The 21,648-nt window shown below is 48.3% G+C and overlaps 1 pseudogene; it reads right to left on the bottom strand.

Annotated features, from left to right (window-relative positions):
- Window positions 1–3,720: 3,720 nt before the first annotated feature.
- On the bottom strand, window positions 3,721–3,840 carry LOC136646789 (5S ribosomal RNA; annotated as a pseudogene).
- Between the last annotated feature and the right edge of the window lie 17,808 nt (window positions 3,841–21,648).

Genomic DNA, 21,648 nt, shown 5'->3' with positions numbered 1-21,648 from the left:
CTCAGCTGCTTACTTGTTGTTGTCGCAATAGCATATATTGTTGTTGCTGGTTTTCATAATTGCACACCACTTTGGACCTCTACTTAACGAAAAGTGGCGCAAATATATTTAAATACATGCACCAGCAAGCCATTGGTGCCTGATGGGTTGTACCAGGTCCCATCAATAGACTTGACAGATTCTTGTTTACTTCAGCAGATTGACTTTTGCATGAATCTCAATTTCAGTGTGTTTACTGCCAATGGCCAACCCGTCAAGGATGTCCACAATGTGGTGAATGTGGAAATTCACATATAATGTTTACAATTCCAGGTGATTACCATGATAGTCCAAAAAGACAACCCTCTCCCCCCCCCGCCCCATTTTGGGCATGCACCAAAATTACATGAAATCAGCAGCTTCACCTGCAGATGTAGGTTCAATCCCTAGCAACTCTGGCTTCATGACTCTCAGGCAGGCGGCCTGCAAAGCCCTCAGCCGGAGTCCTTGGCCAGCTTCTGCCTGTCAGAGGCAAAGCTGGCCCAATGGACCAGTGGGCTGACTAAGGAGAAGTCAGCTTCCTTAGTTCATAGGTGCCTGCCAACGTTTGCCAGTCTCCATCATGAGACTTCAGACCCTCTGAATGCTGAGTCAACAAATGTGGGGAGTGTTCACAGGAGAAATGGGTCCTATCCAGAGGCCCTGCTTCTGGGGTCTCCACTGCCTGATTTGAAGTGAGTGGGGAGAAGGGGGGACTTCTCGGTCAGAGGCACGCGGTCTTCAGAAGGCCTGGCCTGCACCTTTTTCCATGTATTTTCAGCACCAGGCAAAGTTGTTTTTATTTTCCCAGGCTTTTAAATGTGTGACAGAAATGGGTTTTAATTGCTATGTATTTATTATGTTTGTGATTTTATTTTGTAACTGTTTTGAACTATTTTGACAGCGAAAGATGGGATAGACATGGATAAAACAAACTATGAAGACATGTGCACCCCACGGTCCAATCCAGCAAGGGAGATCCACATATGGGGTGAACTTTTCCATGTGAATTCTTCCCTTGTCAAATCGGAAACTATGCACAGGTGATATGTGATCCTGAATACGAAGGGATAGCATGTGCTGTGGCCAGGGAAGTTTTTCAATCTGCATGCAATGTTGGCAAGCATGTGCCTTCTCCTAGCACTGTCTGGGTGCGCATGTGTGACTATGCACAACTCTCCCTGAATTGGGGACTGTGAAAACAACACAGTGGGGAATTCAAGCTGCACAGCCTCCTTAGAAATGAATGTGACACTTTTCCATTTTTCACTGGGGCAACTGCAGGAGACCTTCCTGGTTCATGGTGCCCCAACACTTCATCTAACACAATCGAGCCAAGCAAGAGCCCACACACCAAAGGCTGGGTTCTGACACCAGAGACCTTTAATGACAAAGAACCCACAGTGATGCCAAAAAGGCAAAAATAAAATAAAACAGCCCCTCAGGAAGATTCATAACATCTCATTGGAACTGGTCATGTTTTGGCAAGGAACGGGTTCTGTTGTTCTGCTTTGTTTTCATCTTTAATGCAACATTTAATAGTTATTATAACTTAAATTGTGTTTGGCACCCTTGTTTGTGCCCATGAAAACTTAAACAAGTATATAAAAATATGCCATTAAATTCATATTGACAATCAAAAGACTTGAGGGCGTTATGTACAGAGGAGGCGATATATACCAGTATCTACAGGAAGTCTTCAGCAGCCAAGGAGGTCAGTACAGCCCGCAGGGAAGAGACAGAGTCACTTTGGGGGTGGGGCGGTCACCACAAGAGGAATTTGCTAGCCATTATCCGCTCAGAAGTCATGAGGTGTTGTTACCCATGTGATAGCGACAATGACAAGAATATGCTGCAAAGGTAGGCACAGGGCATTTCCATTCTTACAACTCCTGCATTTACTGAAGATGTCCCAACCGTATTCCATATGCTTCTTAATTTTGACACCCACTGGGCTTCATTTTGTGTATGGGCTCTGCCCAGGAAATTTGGTGACGCGAGGGCCAAATCCCGGAATAAATGAATCATGAAGGCAAATGCCTCTGACCATGAACAGAGTGCCTTTCCTTTGCCACTGAGCAATCACAGCACATCTTCACACACAGGGTTAAGGAGCAGGGCTTTTCATGGCAGAGGGTGTTGTTCCCAGAAACGCTCAAGTCCTGGCACCTGCACAGAAATCAAACTGTACACACACCCACTGTTTTCTAGCATAGGGGTGGTCTTGACCTCCCAAAAGAAACACAACTCTTGGTGGCAAAGCTGGTGATTGGCAGACTGATAATGCAATGTGTTCATGAAAGCAGCGCACTGCACACCGACCACACTACTGACAGTGCCAAGAAATGATTGTCCTTAGGTACAAAAAATGGCTGTTACCTTGTTTATATTTGCAAGTGTTTAAAGAAAGCATCAGAGATAAAGGCTGGCGACAGGGAAAGAGAGAGAGAACCGAAGGCATTGGAGAGAGAGGTTGCTGCTTGAACACTTTTGCCTCTGGGACAGGTTTGGCAGGTAGCTCTATCTTTTCAAAATCCTGCAAGATTTAACAAGAAGCAATCAAAGAAATCACCATGAAGAAGGGCACAGGTGCCTCAATTGGGTGGGCTGGTCGGGCAGTATTGTACAAACTGGTCCATGGATAATGAACGGAGGAGAACATGACTTGGTCACAGACAGTTTACGTACTAGCTGGGTTACACTTCCCCTATGGGCCTGGCTAAAGCATTTCGCACACTGCTGGTGCAGCATGCATCCCCTGCAAGCAGAAAACACTGAACTGACTGGCCAGTGTTCACACATCACTTGATGGTCAGCCAACATGCAGAACTTCCCCTTCCTGAGGTCAGGTTCCTCACAGATTCTCCACACTAAATTCTTGCATAGGATCCAGAAATGTGTTGATGTCCAGGGCCACGCAAGACTCTTCTGTGGCCTACCAATACTGATCTGAGGAACCTCAGCCTGACTGGCTGAGTGGCGTAGCTAGAGGGGGTGCAATCTGGGGCATTTGGTGGGCTACTGTGAGGTACAGGAAGATGGACTTGATGGGCCTATGGCCTGATCCAGTGGGGCTGTTCTTATGTTCTTAACTAAAATTCCCAGAATGCCTTGCAGGTCTCTTGTTATCTGGTGTGCTCCCTGGGGCATTTGGTGGGCCGCTGTGAGATACAGGAAGCTGGACTAGATGGGCCTATGGCCTGATCCAGTGGGGCCATTCTTATGTTCTTATAAAGCACTACGTTTTGCAGGAAGCCTCCCTGCAGCATGCAAGCGGCCCCTCCCCTTCGGAGCCATTCCAGGTTGGGGGAGCAAAACAGAGGTAAATTTGCTTTGCTCCCCCTGCCTGGAATGGCTCTGACGGAGAGGGGCAGATCGCATGCTGCAGCAAGGCTCCATGCAAAACTTAATGCTTTGCACCCCCTCTAGCTACGCCACTGCTTGTATGGACTGTTTATTTCTTTATTAGAATCCTCCATTAGAATTCCCCAATATTGTGAATTTACAAATCAAGAGTCTCATGATGCAGATCTCTCAGCAGTTCAGGCATTTAATACTATGTTGTGTTACGTGATCTGGAATGTGCAACGCCTGTTTTGGAAGTGCCAGCGCTGCATCCGAGCAAGGCCCACCTAGTTCAGCCTCCTGTGCAAGAATGTCAGCAGTGGTTGGCAACCTTCAGTCTCGAAAGACTATGGTATAAGCCTACAGCACCCGGTATTCCCAGGCGGTCTCCCATCCAAGTACTAACCAGGCCTGACCCTGCTTAGCTTCCGAGATCAGACAAGATCAGGCACGTGCAGGGTAACAGTTGCTGTCAGCAGTCCGTAAGTCAGAAATTGTTCAATTGCCCCCCTTCCTGCCCACCCCAGTGCTAGCCCCCAGCTTCCCCACACAGTCATGTTCCCAAGTCACCCTGTGTTCATTTAAAAGTGATCTAATTTCACTCCAGATTATAAGGGTGTTTCTGCTTGAAATCTGGCTGACTTTCTGCTCTTTCCATGGGAAGGTCACCCTGTTCACACCAGATTACAATCTCAGTCAAATCTTCCACCTGTTTTGTTTTGCAGTCCCTAGTCGGAATTAAAACAAAATCAAATGCTTAAATTAAGTGCTGCTAACAGTCTAACTTGTGCCCCCCCCCCACAAACAAATACTGTACTGTCAAGGCAGGAGACTGCAAAGGTTACACAAGCTCCCACCCACCCAGCTCCCTCTGTTCCTAACAATATTGGGTTTGGTTGCTCTGGTAACCAAGGAGGCCTATATATATCCAGAGGTTCAGGTTTTTTTTGCAGCATAACGTGGAATTTGTAAGAAATTCTGCTCAATATTGCACAATTCTTCTGCGTAGATCTTTGTGAACCTCTGCCCATCCCACTGATCCACAAGAACAACAATTTCTGCCCACCTTCGCTCTTCGCCTCAGCTCTTCAGACATACACTACACACACGCACGCAGTCCAGCAGCCATCTGGCATCGCAGGATGATACGACTACATCAAGGGCATCTTCTAGCCAGCAACATCTTCTGTGCCCTTCTGTGCACAGGTACCGTTGAGTATGACAAGTGCCCACATCCGTCCCTCAACCCAAACTCTTTGCCCTACTCGCTCCGCTCCTTCCGCTACACCTCCTCATCCCAGTCAACAATAAATAAAGATTATTTATACATATATTTAAAACACACACACAAGCACACACACCCATTCCGAAGTTATCTGTATGCTGGTGAAGAGGGCACGGATCAGCTAATGTTGATGAAGCAAACTGTGAAAATGCTGTGTCTGGAAGATTTGCTGAGAGGGTTGTCCTGTGTCTGCTGAGTGGACAGAATAGGATGGTGGTGATGCTGAACGGAGATCTCTACACCAGCACCCAATGCGGAACGGTGAGGGGAAGCCATGAGACAGGAGCAACAGTCAAGAAGCAGCCCATGGTTGCCAGGTGCACCTGCCAGCTCCTGGAGTCCGAGGCCAAATGCAGAGGTCCTCAGCAGATTAAAATGCAGACACAATAAAGTCCAATGGTTCTTCGCTGACCATCTGAGCAACACATACAAAGCAGAAATCCCTTTTTAAGCAGGGCCAAATTTCCAAATAATTCTCTCCCTCTTTTGGACCCTTCTGAGGGTGCAAGCGATCAGGACAGCACCCATGCTGTCCTCCAGTGCCTCTCACACGCATGTGCAAGTCCTGACACTCAAACACAGCAGCAAGCACAGGTTGTGCAACACGGGTTTGTGTTCTGGAGGGAGGGGAAGAGGATCTGCACACAACACATCTCAAAGCATTGCTTGCTGTGTGCCTTGGATCCCGGAGAATGCACACTAACGGTACATCAAAGATGGGAGATAAGACACGGCTACAAGAGGCACACATGTGCACATGGGTGTCTGAACAGCAAGGATGGAACCGGAGCTCATTCTCTCTCTCTCTCTCTCTCTCTCTCCCCCACAGAGGGCACCTCCTATGCTGATGTTCATCAGACCCTCCAGAGGAGCAGGTGGTTTGTGCTGTCGTCCCGTCCTACTGTCTCACTGCTGTTGGTGAGCCTGAAGTCCTCGTACCCGTCTCCACCACTGATCACAAGCATCTTAGACTTCGAAGACCGGTGCCTCGTGGAGTCACGCTTCTCAAAGTCGTTGGACTTTTCTGTACCTAAGCAGTGAAGGGGAAGAGAAAATCAGTGCCTTATTCTGTGTTATATTCTGAGGCTGGAACAAAATGCTCAAACTTAGTAAGTTTGCACATGTGAATTTAGTTCCCCTCTACCAGCCAGGAAGTGGGTCATGTACCTTAAGACAAGCACTGCTGCCTTTAACCACCAAGCTAGCTCTTGTGCAGCCCTGGCCTTAAATTTAACAAGTAATGAGAAACTGAGGTCCAAAGACAGGAGGCATGAAAACTTGAGGTAGAAGCTTCCTGGAAAGCACTAGTGTGGGTGTATCTTGAACTAGGACCCCCCAGTGGTTAGTCTGCAACATATCTTGACCCCTTTGCCATCTACACCCTTCAGCAATCCCAGCAGCTCAAACTTCCATGGAGCAAAGGGGGCCCTCTAGGCTGCAATGCCAGACTGTGTGCAGTTAGCCAACCCCTTGGCCAGTGGGGACATTCACCTCACCCCCCTGGCAACAGCCCAGCCCTGACTATGTCTTCTGTCTTAGGCCCTCTGTTTTATCTGTCACATACAACCCTGGCCTGTGTCCAGTTTGAGTGATGCTGAGCCCACAGGGAAAGTCATAGGGTGCAGGGCAGGCAGTGTCTGGAGAGTCAAGGGCAGTCAAGTATACAAGCTTCAGAACACTGGACAGATCCTAGGAAGAAGACAACTTCTAACAAGGGCATGGAGGCAACTGAGTCCTTATATCAGTGGTCCTTAACCCTTTTTGGGTCATGGCCACCTTCCCCAGCACAGCTGGCATGGTATGGTATGGTAGCACAGGACTACCTTCTAATCAGCCAAGGGTCTTTCGCTCCTGTTCTTCAGTGCTGGGCCTTCACCAGCCCTGCACAGACCTGCTGCCAGGCTGCAACTCTTCCAGTGGCCTCTCTTGGTGCTTGGACAAGGTGTGACATGAGTGAGGGTTCTCAAGGCTACTCAGTTTTGTGCAAGATACTAGATTCTGCAATCACACTGTAGATTACACATAGATCTGGGTTTGCTCCAGTGCTTCTGCCTTGTTGCTGTCACTCTCATCCCGACCTACCTGGTTCTCTGGGCAAGGGGAAGAGGATGTCAAAACCTTCAGGCAGTTCAATGGATGTAAGGAACCGGACGTGGCCTGTGTGTCCTTGCGAGAGGCCCACTGGCAGAGGTGGAGTCTTCAGGGAGGTGGCATTGGCTGTGATGGAGAGTGTCAGCACCACCCCTGCACTGGTGCCGATCCAGAGCAGGTCCTTGCACGCCAAGAGGGCTGTGATCCGCAAGCAGGCAGCCTTGTGCTGGCGGATGATGGCATCTGATCCTGCCAACCCCAGAAGAATGAAAGGTTAGTCTAATTCAGCAGTCGCCGAACTCGCAACCGCCGTGTTCGGTAAAAGCAGTTCCATTCGGACCAGCTCATATCGTTTCGCCGCACTGCTTGAAAGAAGCCCACCTGATAGCTGCAACACAATGTCTGAGGCAGTTGCATCTGTAGCCCACTGCCCCAGCAGGCTTACTTAGATTACAATTTTTTTTAATGTAAATAACTAACTATATAACACAGGGGTGTCCAAAGTTTTTGGCAGGAGGGCCACATCATCTCTCTGACACTGTGTCAGGGGCCAGGGAAAAATAAGAATTAATTTACATTAAAATTTGAATAAATTTGCATAAGTTTACATAAATGAATATATTAAAGATGAACGTATATGAATGAATGAAGGTCTTGCAATAGCTCAAGGCCTAAAAAAGGCCTTGCACAAAGCAAAGCCGGCCTTTCCTTTGCTGCCTCTGCTGCATCACAGACATGAAACAGCAAGTAGTGGAGGGAGCCCTCATCCTACAGCTCACACGAGAGGTCAAACAGTTGCCCCCATGCTGAGAGCAGTTGCATTGGGCCAGTGCAGGCTCCAACAAATCTCCGGAGGGCCAGAGGCTCATTGAAGACTGGGGGCTCCCTGCGGGCCGCACTGAGAGGCCTCAAGGGCCGCATGTGGCCCCAGGGCCGGGGTTTGGGCACCCCTGATATAACACATAAGAAAGAGCATGAAACCTAAATAAAAGAAAAATAAACGTAAGAATATCAGTGGATGTTGTGGAAGGTTGGATGAAATCAGATGAAAGAGGAAAGCACATGGACAAAATCTGAAGTGTGGTTATAACTGAAAAGGGTTGAAAGAGCAAAGGGACGAAAGTCAAGGGATTGGTGTACAATTCTTTTACTTCTAGCTCAGGGGTTCCCAAACATTTTAGCATCCGGATCCACCACCCAAAAAGTTGCACTTTACCAGATATTCAAGCCTATAATGGTGATTGGACAGCAGTGCTCCCCCCCAAGTAGCAGGTTGTTTAACCTTTGATGCACACAGCCTAATCTGCTTTGTCAGTTTTGCAACGCACCAAAAATTGGGTCATGACCCACTGATGGGCCCCCAACGTTTGGGAACCATTGTTCTAGCTTCATTTTAAGGCCTTGTCTTCTTTATTTACTGCATTATTTATTTAATGTAGTGATTTTCAACCAGTGCGCCGCAGCACATTGGTGTGCCGTGAATGGTGATGTGCTGCAAGAGTTTGGGGGAGGGTCACATATTGTGAGGGCCATTGGGGAATGTGAGTCTCCCACCAGCAGCATCAGATGCGCCTTGTCAATTGTCAAAAAACAGATGATGTGCCTTGATAATTTTAGTGCATTCTCAGTGTGCCATGAGATGAAAAAGTTTGAAAATCATTGATTTAATGTGTATGTGTGTGTGTGTTTCTTGCCTTTCTCCCTCTAAAGGGACTCAGTGAGGCTGACAGTCATTGGAAGTGTGTTGTTTTTTTCTCCAGTGAACATAGCGTATGAAGAGGGAGGAAGGAAGGCATAACTGGGATCAGAATGCAGTGGAGATAAATGCTAAATTCTTCCCACCCCCCACTGCAGTTTGTCCCACTTTGACCACCATGTTTTGCTATTTAATGGTTGGCAACCTTCAGTCTCGAAAGACTATGGTATAAGCCTACAGCACCCGGTATTCCCAGGCGGTCTCCCATCCAAGTACTAACCAGGCCTGACCCTGCTTAGCTTCTGAGATCAGACAAGATTGGGCATGTGCAAGCAACTGTTACCCTGTCCATGCCTGATCTTGTCTGATCTTGGAAGCTAAGCAGGGTCAGGCCTGGTTAGTACTTGGATGGGAGACCGCCTGGGAATACCGGGTGCTGTAGGCTTATACCATAGTCTTTCGAGACTGAAGGTTGCCAACTACTTTGCTATTTACAAAACAGAAATCTCAGGGTTTCCAACCAATTTCTGCCCTTACAAAAACATTGTGATTGGTCAGAGTACGCTTGGGAATCCGTCCAGTTTTCCAAACAGTGTATGTGTGTGTCACGGTACTAAATGAAAATCAGGATCTCACCTGCCAACATCTTGTGGACCGGAGGGGTGACGTCCACTTCAGCCAGCTGATCATAGCTGGCAGGATGGTAAAGCCGTACCTGCGCGCTGCCCTGGAGGGTGACCCAGACTCCCACACCAGAGCTCACCATGCAGGTTACGCTGCGGTTGCTGTCCTGGCCAACGTGGAAGGAATGCTAGCGAGGGGAGAGAAGAGACCAGACTCAAGCACCATGGAACAGAGAGAAGCAGAAGACTCTGTCAGCTGGGAGTCACAGGGTGCCCAAATTAGAAATCAGGCCCCAGAGAATGATGCTCAGGTGATGCAGGGAGAAGGTTAGTCCGGCGCCATGTTAACAAAATTACCAGAACGTTCACCCAATTAAAGAAATCTAATCGCCCAGTCCTATTAAGATTGGGTTGCCAATCAATTAATCATATCTGCACATAAGAACATAAGAACAGCCCCACTGGCTCAGGCCATAGGCCCATCTAGTCCAGCTTCCTGTATCTCACAGCAGCCCACCAAATGCCCCAGGGAGCACACCAGATAACAAGAGATCTCATCCTGGTGCCCTCCCTTGCATCTGGCCTTCTGACACAGCCCATTTCTAAAATCAGGAGGTTGCACATACACATCATGGCTTGTACCCCGTAATGGATTTTTCCTGCAGAAACTTGTCCAATCCCCTTTTAAAGGCATACAGGCTAGACGCCATCACCACATCTTGTGGCAAGGAGTTCCACAGACCAACCAAACTATTATCAACCAAGTTCCACAGACCAACCAAACACAGACCAACCACATAACTATTATGTTATTAATGTCTATTATTAATAACTATTAATTATTAACTATTAACATATAACAACTATTATGTCATTAATTTGTTGCAGGAGGGCAACATTTTAGAAGAATTTATTTATTTATTTTTCACATTTTTACACTGCCCCTTCCTCCAAAGAGGTCAGGGTGGTGTACACGGCTGCTCCCCTCCTTCTTGTCCTCAAAACAACCCTATGAGGTAGGGGAGGCTGAGAGAAAGTGACTGGCCCAAGGTCACCCAGGAAGCTTCGTGGCTGAGGGGGGATTCGAACCTGGTTCGTCCAGGTGAAGTCCACCTCCCGATTTGCTGTTTGCCTCTTCTTCCCAAGGGGTCCCCACCATTGGCATTTTACAAATATTTTTAAAATATTTTTTAAAAGCGTTAATTATTATGGTTAAATCTGCAGTGCCGGCTGGGCAGGGAGAAGGGGAGATCACCGCATGGATACAGGTGGATGACTGACAGAGGATGAACTGGCAACCTGCGTACCTGCTGCCGCAGAGTGGATGTGTTGAGTACGATGACTCGGTTCTGGCACCCACACCAAAGTTTTCCAGCTACTGCCACCATCTTGGTTACAGGGCTGCCTGGGGAGCCCAGCGAGAGAGACTTGGAGTTCTGAGAGTCCCAGAAGCGCCCTGCAGAGGAGAGATGGAGTCAAACAGGGAAGCAGGGACTCTGCGTGAACAGATTAGGCTGAGGTCACGGCCGACACATCTGCTGTGGCCCTAGTTCTCCCCCTTCCCAGTGTAACCCCTCCCTTTAAACACCTTGCATTCAAATTCATTACCTGCTTCTCTCTGGTAGGCAACGAGCTCTCCATTGGCCAAGGATACAAACGCCTGATTATCAAGATACCTGCAGGGGAAGTGATGACTTTGCAATATTAGTTGGAAATGAAATGAGAAAGAGGGCAGGAAACAGCTAGTTGACAATCCTACAGTGACTTACATTTTTTCCCCCACTTATTAATAGTTTTTACTGGTTTCAATAATTTCCATTGCTATAAATGGTTGGTAGGAAATATAACAAAATACAGGCGGGCCCCTATATCCACACACCCAGTATCCACAGTTTCACTTATCCGTTGATGTGCAGATCCAGGGGAATCCCTGCGCATCGGCCTACTTGGAGGCAGGCTGTGCAGCATGGCCTTTCCCAGTTTGAAGAGACACTTGGCCAACAGTCTGAGGCTAAGAGGCAAAGAAGGAAGGCCCATAGCCAGGGAGACAGACCAGGGACAGACTGCACTTGCTCCCGGTGTGGAAGGGACTGTCACTCCCGGATTGGCCTTTTCAGCCACACTAGACGCTGTGCCAGAACCACCTTTCAGAGCGCGATACCATAGTCTTTCGAGACTGAAGGTTGCCAATACATACAATACATTACAAGTACCTTTGTTTACTTTAGTAGCAGTTGCAGTGTGGGTGCTTCTTGTTTAACATTCTTCCTTAACTAAAGAATCAAACACAATCAGCCTGCGTGCTAGAGGGTGACTAACAGGAAGCAGGACAGTTCCTGCTTCCTGTTAGTCTCTCTGTAGCGCACAGGCTTGTTGCCTGCACTTTCAATTCTAATCAGTTAAGAAAGAACATTAAGCAAGAAGCAGCCATACTGCAAGCACTACTACACTAAACAAAGGTAATGGGTGTGCGGGGGGGGGGAGCTATCTATATAGCATTCCCCCTATGCTGCGGTTTCCTTATGTGTAGGGAGGGGGCTGGAATGGAACCCTCGTGGATTTGGGGGCCCGCCTGTATAACAAAATAGAGGGAGGAGAAGTGAAGGAGGAATGAAAACTATGGCAAAGAATAGCAGAGAGATTATTGGCTGGTTGGTTCTAAAAGGAACATTCTCTTACCTGGAAGAGATATCTGAGACTGCCTCACCCCACAGGATGCAGCACACACTCTGGTGACATGGCTGCATCAGCAGAGGGGGATTTGGATAGGATTGTTAGGCTGCAATTCTATAGGCATCTACTTGGGAGTTAAACACATTGTGCTCAATGGAATTTAGTTCTGAGCAGTTATGCATAGAATTGCACTGATATTCTGTTTTTGCCAGATATGAGATGCAGAAGGACCTCTTCTGTTTTGGCGCCCAGATGGTGGACCTCCCTGCTCTGGGAAAGGTGGCTGGATTCCTTGCCCACTGCTACACTTGGCTGCACTCCCACACAGCCCGGATGTGGCTTGGCACTTACAAGATGCACATCACAGAAGCGGAATGTTGCATTTTCATGCTATTCTTCCTGTTGCGGATGTTGTCCGAGGATTGGTAGACATGGATGCTGCAACACAAAGAGAACAGAGCAGCCTCAGAGGCTGGGCTGACTGCATATCCTGCCCATGAAAGCTAATTTTCTGGTAGATCCCCTCAGCTGTGGCTCATGGAGTCACCTTCTACTCTCTCCAACTGCATTGATTTTTAACTTTCAATGACTGAACCTGATTTCTATGCACCAATTTTTTTTAGTACATTCCAAGCTGCTCACAGCAGCTCAGGCAATGTATGAGGCAGCTTGCTGAGAACAATATCTTAGCTTCTTCTTCCTAAACAAGAGATTTTCCAACCCACACTGTAGCCCCGGAGATCCCAGGGCACGACTGAGTTACCAGCCATCTTCTGTTCCCAGCCACATGGAACTCTGATAAGCCTCAGGGTCAATGCTCAGCAAGTCTTCCAGGCTGCCCTTGGTGAATGACCCTCGACTTGACCGCCTCAGAGCCCGGCCATCCATGAGACTCTCGCTGTTCCTGTTCTGGGTGAACGTGCTGGAGATGGAAATGAAGGCCGTGGGGTCCTGCTCCTCCTCTGAACTGGTTGTTTCAGCTGTTGCGTCCTTAGAGCTTGGGATCTCCTCATCTGGCAAATGCAAAGAGACAAAAAGCAGGAATGAGGGAACTGCCAGACCTGAGGCTTCAGATGACTGCAGTGTAATGACCCTGTTTTAGTCATGATCAGGGGTGCCCAAACCCCGGCCCTGGGGCCACTTGCGGCCCTTGAGGACTCCCAATGCGGCCCTCAAGGAGTCCCCAGTCTCCAATGAGCCTCTGACCCTCCGGTGATTTGTTGGAGACCACACTGGCTGGATGCAACTGCTCTCAGCGTGAGGGCGACTGTTTGACTTCTCGCGTGAGCTGTGGGATGAGGGCTCCCTCCACTGCTTGCTGTTTGGGTCTGTGATGCAGCAGCAGCAGCAAAGGAAAGGCCAGCCTTGCTTTGTGCAAGGTCTTTTATAGGCCTTGAGCTATTGCAAGACCTTCATTCAGTCATATAAGTTCCATTTCTTGTATATTAATTTATGTAAACTTATGTAAATTTATTCAAATTTTAAATGTAAATTAAATTTTTTCCCCCCGGCCCCCAACACAGTGTCATAGAAATGATGTGGCCCTCCTGGCAAAAACTTTGGACACCCCTGGTCATGATCATAAGTGATAACAGTTCATTCTTGATCCAAAACTACTCTATTTATTAGCTTCACCATCCAATGCACATAAAATCTAGACCACCACAAAACCTATTTGGGCTGTCAACCAGTCTGAGGTTGATTAACTATATATGCTCTTTAACTAATCAACTGAATAATAATTGAATTCTATATGCTCTTTAACCAGTTAACTGAATTCAAATTTAAAAATGTGACACATATTAACATCTGTATATAAGAGAGAGCCAGGATGGTGTAACGGTTTGGGAGGCGGACTTAGACCTGGATGATCCAGGTTCAAATCCCCCCTCAGCCACAAAGCTTCCTGGGTGACCTTGGGCCAGTCACTTTCTCTCAGCCTCACCTACCTCACAGGGTTGTTGTGAGGACAAGAAAGAGGGGAGGAGCAGCTGTGTAAACCGCCCTGAGCTCTTTGGAGGAAGGGCGGCATAAAAATGTGAATAAAATAAATAAATAAATAAATAAATAAATGATTGCACTCTATCATGATTATCTGATTAATAGTGTCACCTTGAATGTATAAATATATTCCACGTATCACGGGTTCTTTAAAAAGAGAAGTTAATTCCAGCACGCAAAGAATAATGCCTAGATGGGGCTAGCACAGCAGCTTCTCCTACAGAATGGTGACCTGGCCACCGAGATACACACTTTAGGAACCTGCAAACTGGATGACGGCAACACAAGCAATCAGGTGAGTCTATACTGGTTGTGATAATTGACAGCCCGATCCTACCTAACTCCCTGAATAGTAATGCACTGGTGCCAATGCGGTATCTGCTCGGGAGTTTCAGCATGTTGAGGCCTCCAAAGGGTAAGGAATCATTTGTTCTTTTGTTCCAGGGTGAGCCCCATCACCCACCATGGGTCAGCCTGGATTTGCACCAGCTCTATAGCTGGTGCAAGTTTGCAATGACCTATGAAGGCAGATCAGGCCTGGGAAGAGTGCCTCTGCCACCAAACCTGCCCCCTTCCTAGGCCCAATCCATCTCCCTCACCGGCCCTTCTCCTCCCCATTCTGCACATCCCTGCCCACCTCCTGCATGGCTTTACCCGCACTGTGGGCATCCCCAGTCTGTCAAAGCCTGGATCCGGTCATTCATCACTTGTGGTGGCCAGGCCGTGCACACTGGCACAGCTGCATTTGTGACTGCCATAAAATGCATTATGCCAGTGGGATGCATGTTCCACCAGCATAATGTGTCCACGGGATTGTGCCATTATATGTGGCAGCCTGACATTCAGACAGCCATTCGAGCAGTGCCCCAAACCCCATGTTGGAGCCACCCTGCAGCCTAGATCTCATTGCAGGAATACGCTACTTTGGGGCTTGGTGGGGGAGGGGTATCACATAATGGCTTACTCACTGAGTATGTCAGGAAAAAAAGCAAGGCAAGAACATTACTCTCTGACACAGCTGTTTTCGATGTAGAGGGAGATTTGTTTTTGCATGGAGGAAGATTCCGTTATGTTGAGGGCTGGTGGCAAGCCCAAAGCCGCCCACCACCTGCGTTCCTGGGGGGGAGGGAAACACTAAGTTTCTTCAGGTACCTGGTCAAAGCAGTCCCTCCCCCTTGCTTTCAGAGCCAGTTGTGGCTGCAAAAGCAAAAGTTTTGCAGGCTTGTCTAGCTTTGAAGGTGAGGGGGACGGGACTGCTTTACACCAGAGGCCAGGCACCTGAAGAAGGAGGCTTGTGCCTTTACTGCTGAAGAGGGCTTTGAGCCTGAGGCTTCAACCCCCAGTTTGCATCTACCAAGACCCCACTGTAACTCACAAGCCATTTCAAGAGAAATTCTTCTGTTTCCTTGAGCTAGTTGTTGGAAGAAATATTTAAAAACATAAATACATTTTTGTCAGTTTCTTCTAGTTGCTGAGACACTTTGAAAAATGCCCAAAGTTATTTACTCAGTGGATACGCTGTTTATCTTGCTCAATAGCAAGAATATTACCCCTGGGGGCTGGGGGATAAGAATAGGCCCTTGGTTTGGTTGTACTTGTCGTAAGAGGTGACTAAACAGCCACCAGGTAGGTGGGACTCGTCAGCCTGGGAAGGCAGCTCACCTGAGAGAAGGACAACTCTGATGCCAAACCTCCACTGCCTTGTGGCTACATCCAGTTAAGGAAGAGGCTTCAAGAGTCAACCTCGAGGCAAAATCCAGAGCCGGAGTCCCTGAGGCAGTTCATGGCTGAACACAGTCATGTTCTGGCAACTCCTGCGACGCCGCTGGAACCAACCGTATTGGCCTCTGCCTTTCCATTGGACCATTTCAGCGACATGGAGAGGGGGTATTTGCTGCATGGGTAACAGCCTATCCTCCATACCTACTTTACCCAGGCTTCGCGCACTGGAGAGGACACTCTGTTCCAGAACCACCATTCAGAGCGCGATACCATAGTCTTCCCAGACTGAAGGATGCCAACAAGCAAGAATAACAATCCATGTTGGGAATATGTAACAACATCCCTACAAATGTAACAATGTCCCTTTCATTTTAGATGAAACCTTTCATTTTACCATTTTACCTTAAAACCTTTCATTTTAAGGTGCCAAATCTTAGCTCTAATTTTATTCTCCTGAATTCATCTCTAGTGGAAAGGTGCAGAGCGGCTGACCATAACAGACATGGATGTATGTGTGGGGTCTCTCAGAGGGAGTGGCCAACTTACTTCCAAAGCTGGAGGAGATGGTGGAATGGCTGGCCTGGCTCTGGAGGGTGCCCGAAGGGCTCGGGGAGGATTCATCATCAGTGTCATCACTATCAAAGGGGACCAGTTCCCGACTGGCGCCATCTACTGGTTCTGAAAGCTCCAGCGTAGACCCAGAGATGGAGATATGCAGGCACTGCTGAGGTCCGGACTCCTCCATGGTGGTGTGAACCGGTTCTGAGGATGGGCTGGCCAGAGACTCAGGACGTTCCCTGGATGTAGAGTGAGAAAAATGACCTCTGTCTAATTTGTCCGCACGGCAGAGCTAGAGGACAGTCCACCAGCCAGCCCGAATGCCACCTGACAGATTACTGCCTGTGGTTCTTTTCCCAAGAAGTAAAAGTGTGTTTGGCTGGTTTTACCTGTAGGTCCTCTTCAGGCCTGGCACAGAGGCGATGCAGAGGATTCTAGCGGAGCAGACTGCAATGCAGGCCTCCACGATGGGCTCCTTCTTGATACTCAGAAGGCAGACCTGCCCGACGTAGCCATCACTGTTGCACACCCAGACCTCATAGGTGTTCTCTGGGCTGCTGTGGCTGGGCGAGGCACAGGAGAACTGGGAGGAAATGCAAGTACAAGGGTGCTATATTAGGAATTTGTATTTACATTTTATTTTTGTGTGTGTTTGGTGGTGGTGGTGTTATCCTGACATTCTATCCAGCAGTCCACAAAATATTTAATCATTCAGCACACAAAATATGTACACATCCCTTCACAGATTAATTTAAAATTATATGAAAACCGTAAAAGCAGAACAGCAGATCAATACTAAGATGCTAAGGGCGCAATCCAAACTTGCCCTTGGGCCAGAGTAAGTCCCTTGCACCGGCCCAGGAAGGTTGCAAACGTGTCATAAAGCACATTTGCGCCTCCACTAGTCGGCTAGGCCAGCACAGGGACATGCGCTGGCCCACAGAAGCTGAATCCAGTCTCCACGCCAATTCAGGCAGGGAGGCTTGTGTTGACTGAGCTCGGCCGACGCAAGGGTCTGGGGTGGGTGGGGAGAAGGCAGGGAGGAGGCAGGAGGGAGGTGTCCCAGGGCGGGGGGAGGGTGGTCCCAGGGGTAGGCGGGCTGGGAGCAGCAGATATGCCGGGTCCTAGCCCCCGTTCCTGAGCAGCATGGAACGGCTACAAGCTGCTCCGTTCTCCTCAGACTTATGCCACCTCCGGAGATGGCACAAGTCTGAGGAGACCCACTAGGGCTGTGGTGGCTTACCTGGGGAAAGGGGAAGAGTTTCTGCTTACCTCCAGCTGAGCCACTTTGGGCTCAGCACTATCTAGCGCTGAATACAGTGCAGGCCTCCTGGCCAAAACCATGGTCTCCACCCAAAACCATGTAGGGCATTACAGGAAAAATACAGCACTTGAGTTGGACCTGGAAGGGACTGGCACTGTAAGGCCTTCACTGGCAATAAATGAATATATCTGTTGTACATTTGCACTCGCTCCCTCTCTCCCACGCGCACAAACACACTCTTTCTATACATGCGGCATATTAAACCCCATTTTACAGGAACAAAAGTCTGGCAGCTCTTTTGATATTTCAGAAATGTAGGGGGAAAAGCTGAGTCAGCACAACCTTCCCAAAACTGTGAGGAAGAGGAACACCTGGTGACAAATTCAAGATGTCCATCACCATTCAATCAACGTGACACATTTTACGCCTTGCAGAAAGCTGAGGAACGTGCTTTGGTTACGGAAACAGGGATGTTTGGGGTCCAACAATCCATTTTTGTCAGTGCAGCACACTTTCACTGAGCCCTTGACACGTCTAAAGTTGGACTTTTAAAGGTGATTGTTCAAATCTTTTCATTCATGCAGGCAATACGCAGAGCAACCTTGACCAAAGTTGCAAAATAATTATTCAGATGCCATTTATTCAGAACATTTCACTGAGCAAATTCCTCTCCTCAAAATGCTCGAGGAACTTTATTACTTTGCCTTTACTATTAAGTAAGTTTGTCCCAAGACTGGAACAAACAATGCTGAGAAATCCACCTTTGGACTCTCTGGTCCAGCAGTCCAGATGGGAGGCTTAGCCAGCAGCACACTGCTGACTGCAACAGCAGCAGCAGCCCAATCCTAGCCACACTTTCCTGGGAGTAAGCCCGATTGACTCAAATGGGACTTACTTCTGAGTAGACATGCATAGGATTGGGATGAAAGTGGATTAGCAGAGCCTGAACCTACTTGCATTCCGCTCCTCGTTTTCATGATGGGAATTGCCTTCAGGAACTCAGGATCCAGGCAGTTTTTGTTGGAAGCTGGTTACAAAAAGAAAAAAAGTAGCGTAAACCAAGGTGAGCAGTGTGGTTCTGTGGATACACAACAAGCAGCAGCAATCTTGTGTGTGTGTGTGTGTGTGTAATAGGCAAAACAAGCGGAATCTGTCACAAAATACTGCATTCTAATACTGCAGTCTAACCCGCCCATCCCCTTCCCCCATACTCAACCCAGTGTTCTCCTGTTGCTTTCCCCAGCATTCCATGACAGTGGCGTCCCTAGGGGCAAGGGGGGCAAAAATCCCAGGGCGCCACATGGGAGGAGTGGCCAAATCGCTTCCCCCACCTGCACACCCCCCCCATGGCCAGTACCTCTGCCTGCACTCCTCCGCTTTAAAAAAATAGTGGAGGAGAACAGGCAGCCTTCGGAGAGGCACAAAAAAGCTCAGAGGGTAACTGCGATCGATGCCACCCTCGGAGCCTTTCCACACCACTCTAGGGGCAATTTCTTCTGCTCCACTCTGGAGGCCTGCATTGCTATCTGCTCTTCCACCATGTGATATGTCACCGTGATTACTCTCAGGTGAGGGGGCGGCATTTGTTTCCCCGGCAGCCAGGACCACAAGTGTTCCATGACTCCTGGAGGCCATTGAGCATGTCTAGCCTTCTCCATGATATGCTATTTTTCTACATGCAGTGATTTTTTTTTTTTTTTAGGGAAACGAATTCATACGAAATTGCACTTTGGGAGAAAGGCTGGAACCTGTCATACTCATCTGCATCTTGTTAGCTATTCCTTCCTGATGGACAATAGTCCTCAAAACCAGTTACCTAGTTTTTTCTTAGTGTCGTCAAAGGCTTGCTCGAAGCTGTGGCGTGCATCTGGGTTAGGGAATTCAAAGATGTAAGACTCGGTGCCGTCAGCTTTGGTGGCCGTGAACTCCAGTTTGTTGGGTGGGAAGGATGTGCTGAAAGACAGAGATTGCTTCTCAGCCAGCTCCCGGTGGATGGCGGCCATGAGGTCTTTGATGACGTCATCCAGGCTCTGAAGATCCAGGAACGCAGATGTTAGTGATGAAGAACATTCCAGAATTCAGAGGTAAGAGGTGGTTTGCGGAAGACACAGGAAAGGTCTTCAAGTCCCAAGTTCCAGAGCCAAATTAAACAAACTGGTGAGAAGTCTGTGACAGGCAGCCCAATCCTATCATGTGATTTATGGCAGCAGAAAAGTGACCCGTAGCCATAAATTGGGTGTCAATGATGTGGGGGGTACGCCACTGGTAATCACTTTTTTGAGCTGCTACCGGAATGGGACACCAGTGTTGATGGCCCACTGTAGTGGCCAGCAACTTGCTCCAGTGCAAGTAAACTGGCATGGGGGGGATTTGAGGATGGGGAAGGGGTGTAATGGGATGTGTTGGGGAAGTAACCAGAGAGCAGGAGGGGAAGGAGTGGAGCCAGAGGCAGTTACACACGCCGGATCTTATCCCCTCTTTCTAAAACCTCCCCATGCCTTTTCTCTCCTTGGACATATGCCAACAAACTGGCTGGTATATGTCCAAGGATGCCCACAGACCTGTAGGCTTATGTGGAGGTAAGTAAATATGTTTTTTACTTAAGAACATAAGAACAGCCCCACTGGATCAGGCCATAGGCCCATCTAGTCCAGCTTCCTGCATCTCACAGCGGCCCACCAAATGCCCTAGGGAGCACACCAGATAACAAGAGACCTGCAAGGCCTCCTGGGAATTGTAGTTTAAGAACATAAGAACAGGCCCCTGGATCAGGCCATAGGCCCATCTAGTCCAGCTTCCTATCTCACAGCGGCCCACCAAGTGCCCCAGGGAGCACACCAGATAACAAGAGACCTCATCCTGGTGCTCTCCCTTGCATCTGGCATTCTGACATACTTACTTTCCATTCACCGTCAGGTACACTTCCCTCAGACTCAGCATGCAATTTGTACCTTTTTGGTGCAGCTGAATGCTGTAGCATGATGAGGGATAGGACTGGGCTCTGGATCTTTCCAGCACCAGTGCAACCACAATGCAGCCTCGAGGTAAGGGAACAAGTGTTCCCATATCTTGAGGGGGCCTCTCTGACTGCTTCCCCATCACAGGATACAGTGCATGCTTCATTGGCATGGCTGCACCGGCACTGGAAAATTGGATAGGATTGGGCCCCCACTGTCTAATTTAATTTGGCTTTAAACAGAATGAGCCTCTCCCAAAAGGATAATTCTGTGTCTAGTGCAGACACCAGCTTTGTTTCATCAGGACATCCCTGTCCATTAACAGGTTACCACAGGAGGTCTAGACTGGGAAGTGGGTTGCTACAACAGGTTGCATCAAGGAAGAGTGTCAAGGAAGGCGTGAATATTCCAGGCACTTCCAAGAACCACCTGAATATTCTTCCAGGTATGGCTTCTATGGATCCTGCAGCATGGAGATCCACAAACCTAAAAAAGGGCAACATGGGCTAAGAAGCAAGTGGGGAAGACTTGTGTTTCAAATCACCCATTGATTTGAACTGCACAGCTAATCCTTACGTCACAGACTTCCGGTTCATATTACACAGGAGCACCAACCAGCTTCTACATCTCCCTGATGGCCCCCAAAATGGGGGCTCTACTCACCTGATGGGGAAAGCTGAGGGTCTCGGAAAGCTTGCTGACTTGGCCAAGGGTGCTGAGGTCTTCGTCCAAGCGGCAGATGGCCTTCTGGATGCTCTCGCGGTTGGTAGACTGAGATGCTCCTGTAGACAGAAATCACGCAAAGGGATAAAAGAGCAGCACATCAGGCGTGAGAGGTGTATGCGCAGAGATCTGAACGAGAAAAATTTTGCAAGGTTTACTGCATTTTTGCACATTTCAAAAGTTTTATATTTGTATAAAATTTGGGGATATAAAACACTATAGCAAAGACTAGAACAGCCAAATCAATAACGTAAATAATCTAGCATGCATTTCAATTAGGAATTGAATTAGGAATATTTAGCATTTAATTGGGAAGCAGCAGCCCTCGTCACTGTCAGTTCCTGAGCCTGATTTAGGCAAACCACCACTGTGAGTGAGCGGAAGGCAGCCTTAAAACTGTCTGATTCCCAGAGTTGCTGCCATTTCGCTCTTGACTGGAGACTGTGAACAACCCAGCATAACAACAAACCTTTCACAATGTCCACATCTTCCAGGGGCAACTTCCAGAGCAATTTGTACTTGCTGGCTGTGTCTATCACGCTGGCTGCCGTGTAGCTGAAATGAAGAGACAATCTACGTTGCAATAACGAACATGACCCCTAAGTGGCGTCACTGGCATACTGTAAGTGGGAACAGCCTATTATTCTGGCTTCCACCCCTTTCCTTTGGTGTCTTCTTAATTTCCTTTCCCA

This window comes from Tiliqua scincoides, chromosome 3, assembly GCF_035046505.1.
Source record: "Tiliqua scincoides isolate rTilSci1 chromosome 3, rTilSci1.hap2, whole genome shotgun sequence".
In the NCBI taxonomy this organism is placed as follows: domain Eukaryota; kingdom Metazoa; phylum Chordata; class Lepidosauria; order Squamata; family Scincidae; genus Tiliqua; species Tiliqua scincoides.
The sequence above is the reverse complement of the archived record's forward strand: the minus strand, read 5'-3'. Positions and strand labels throughout refer to the sequence as shown.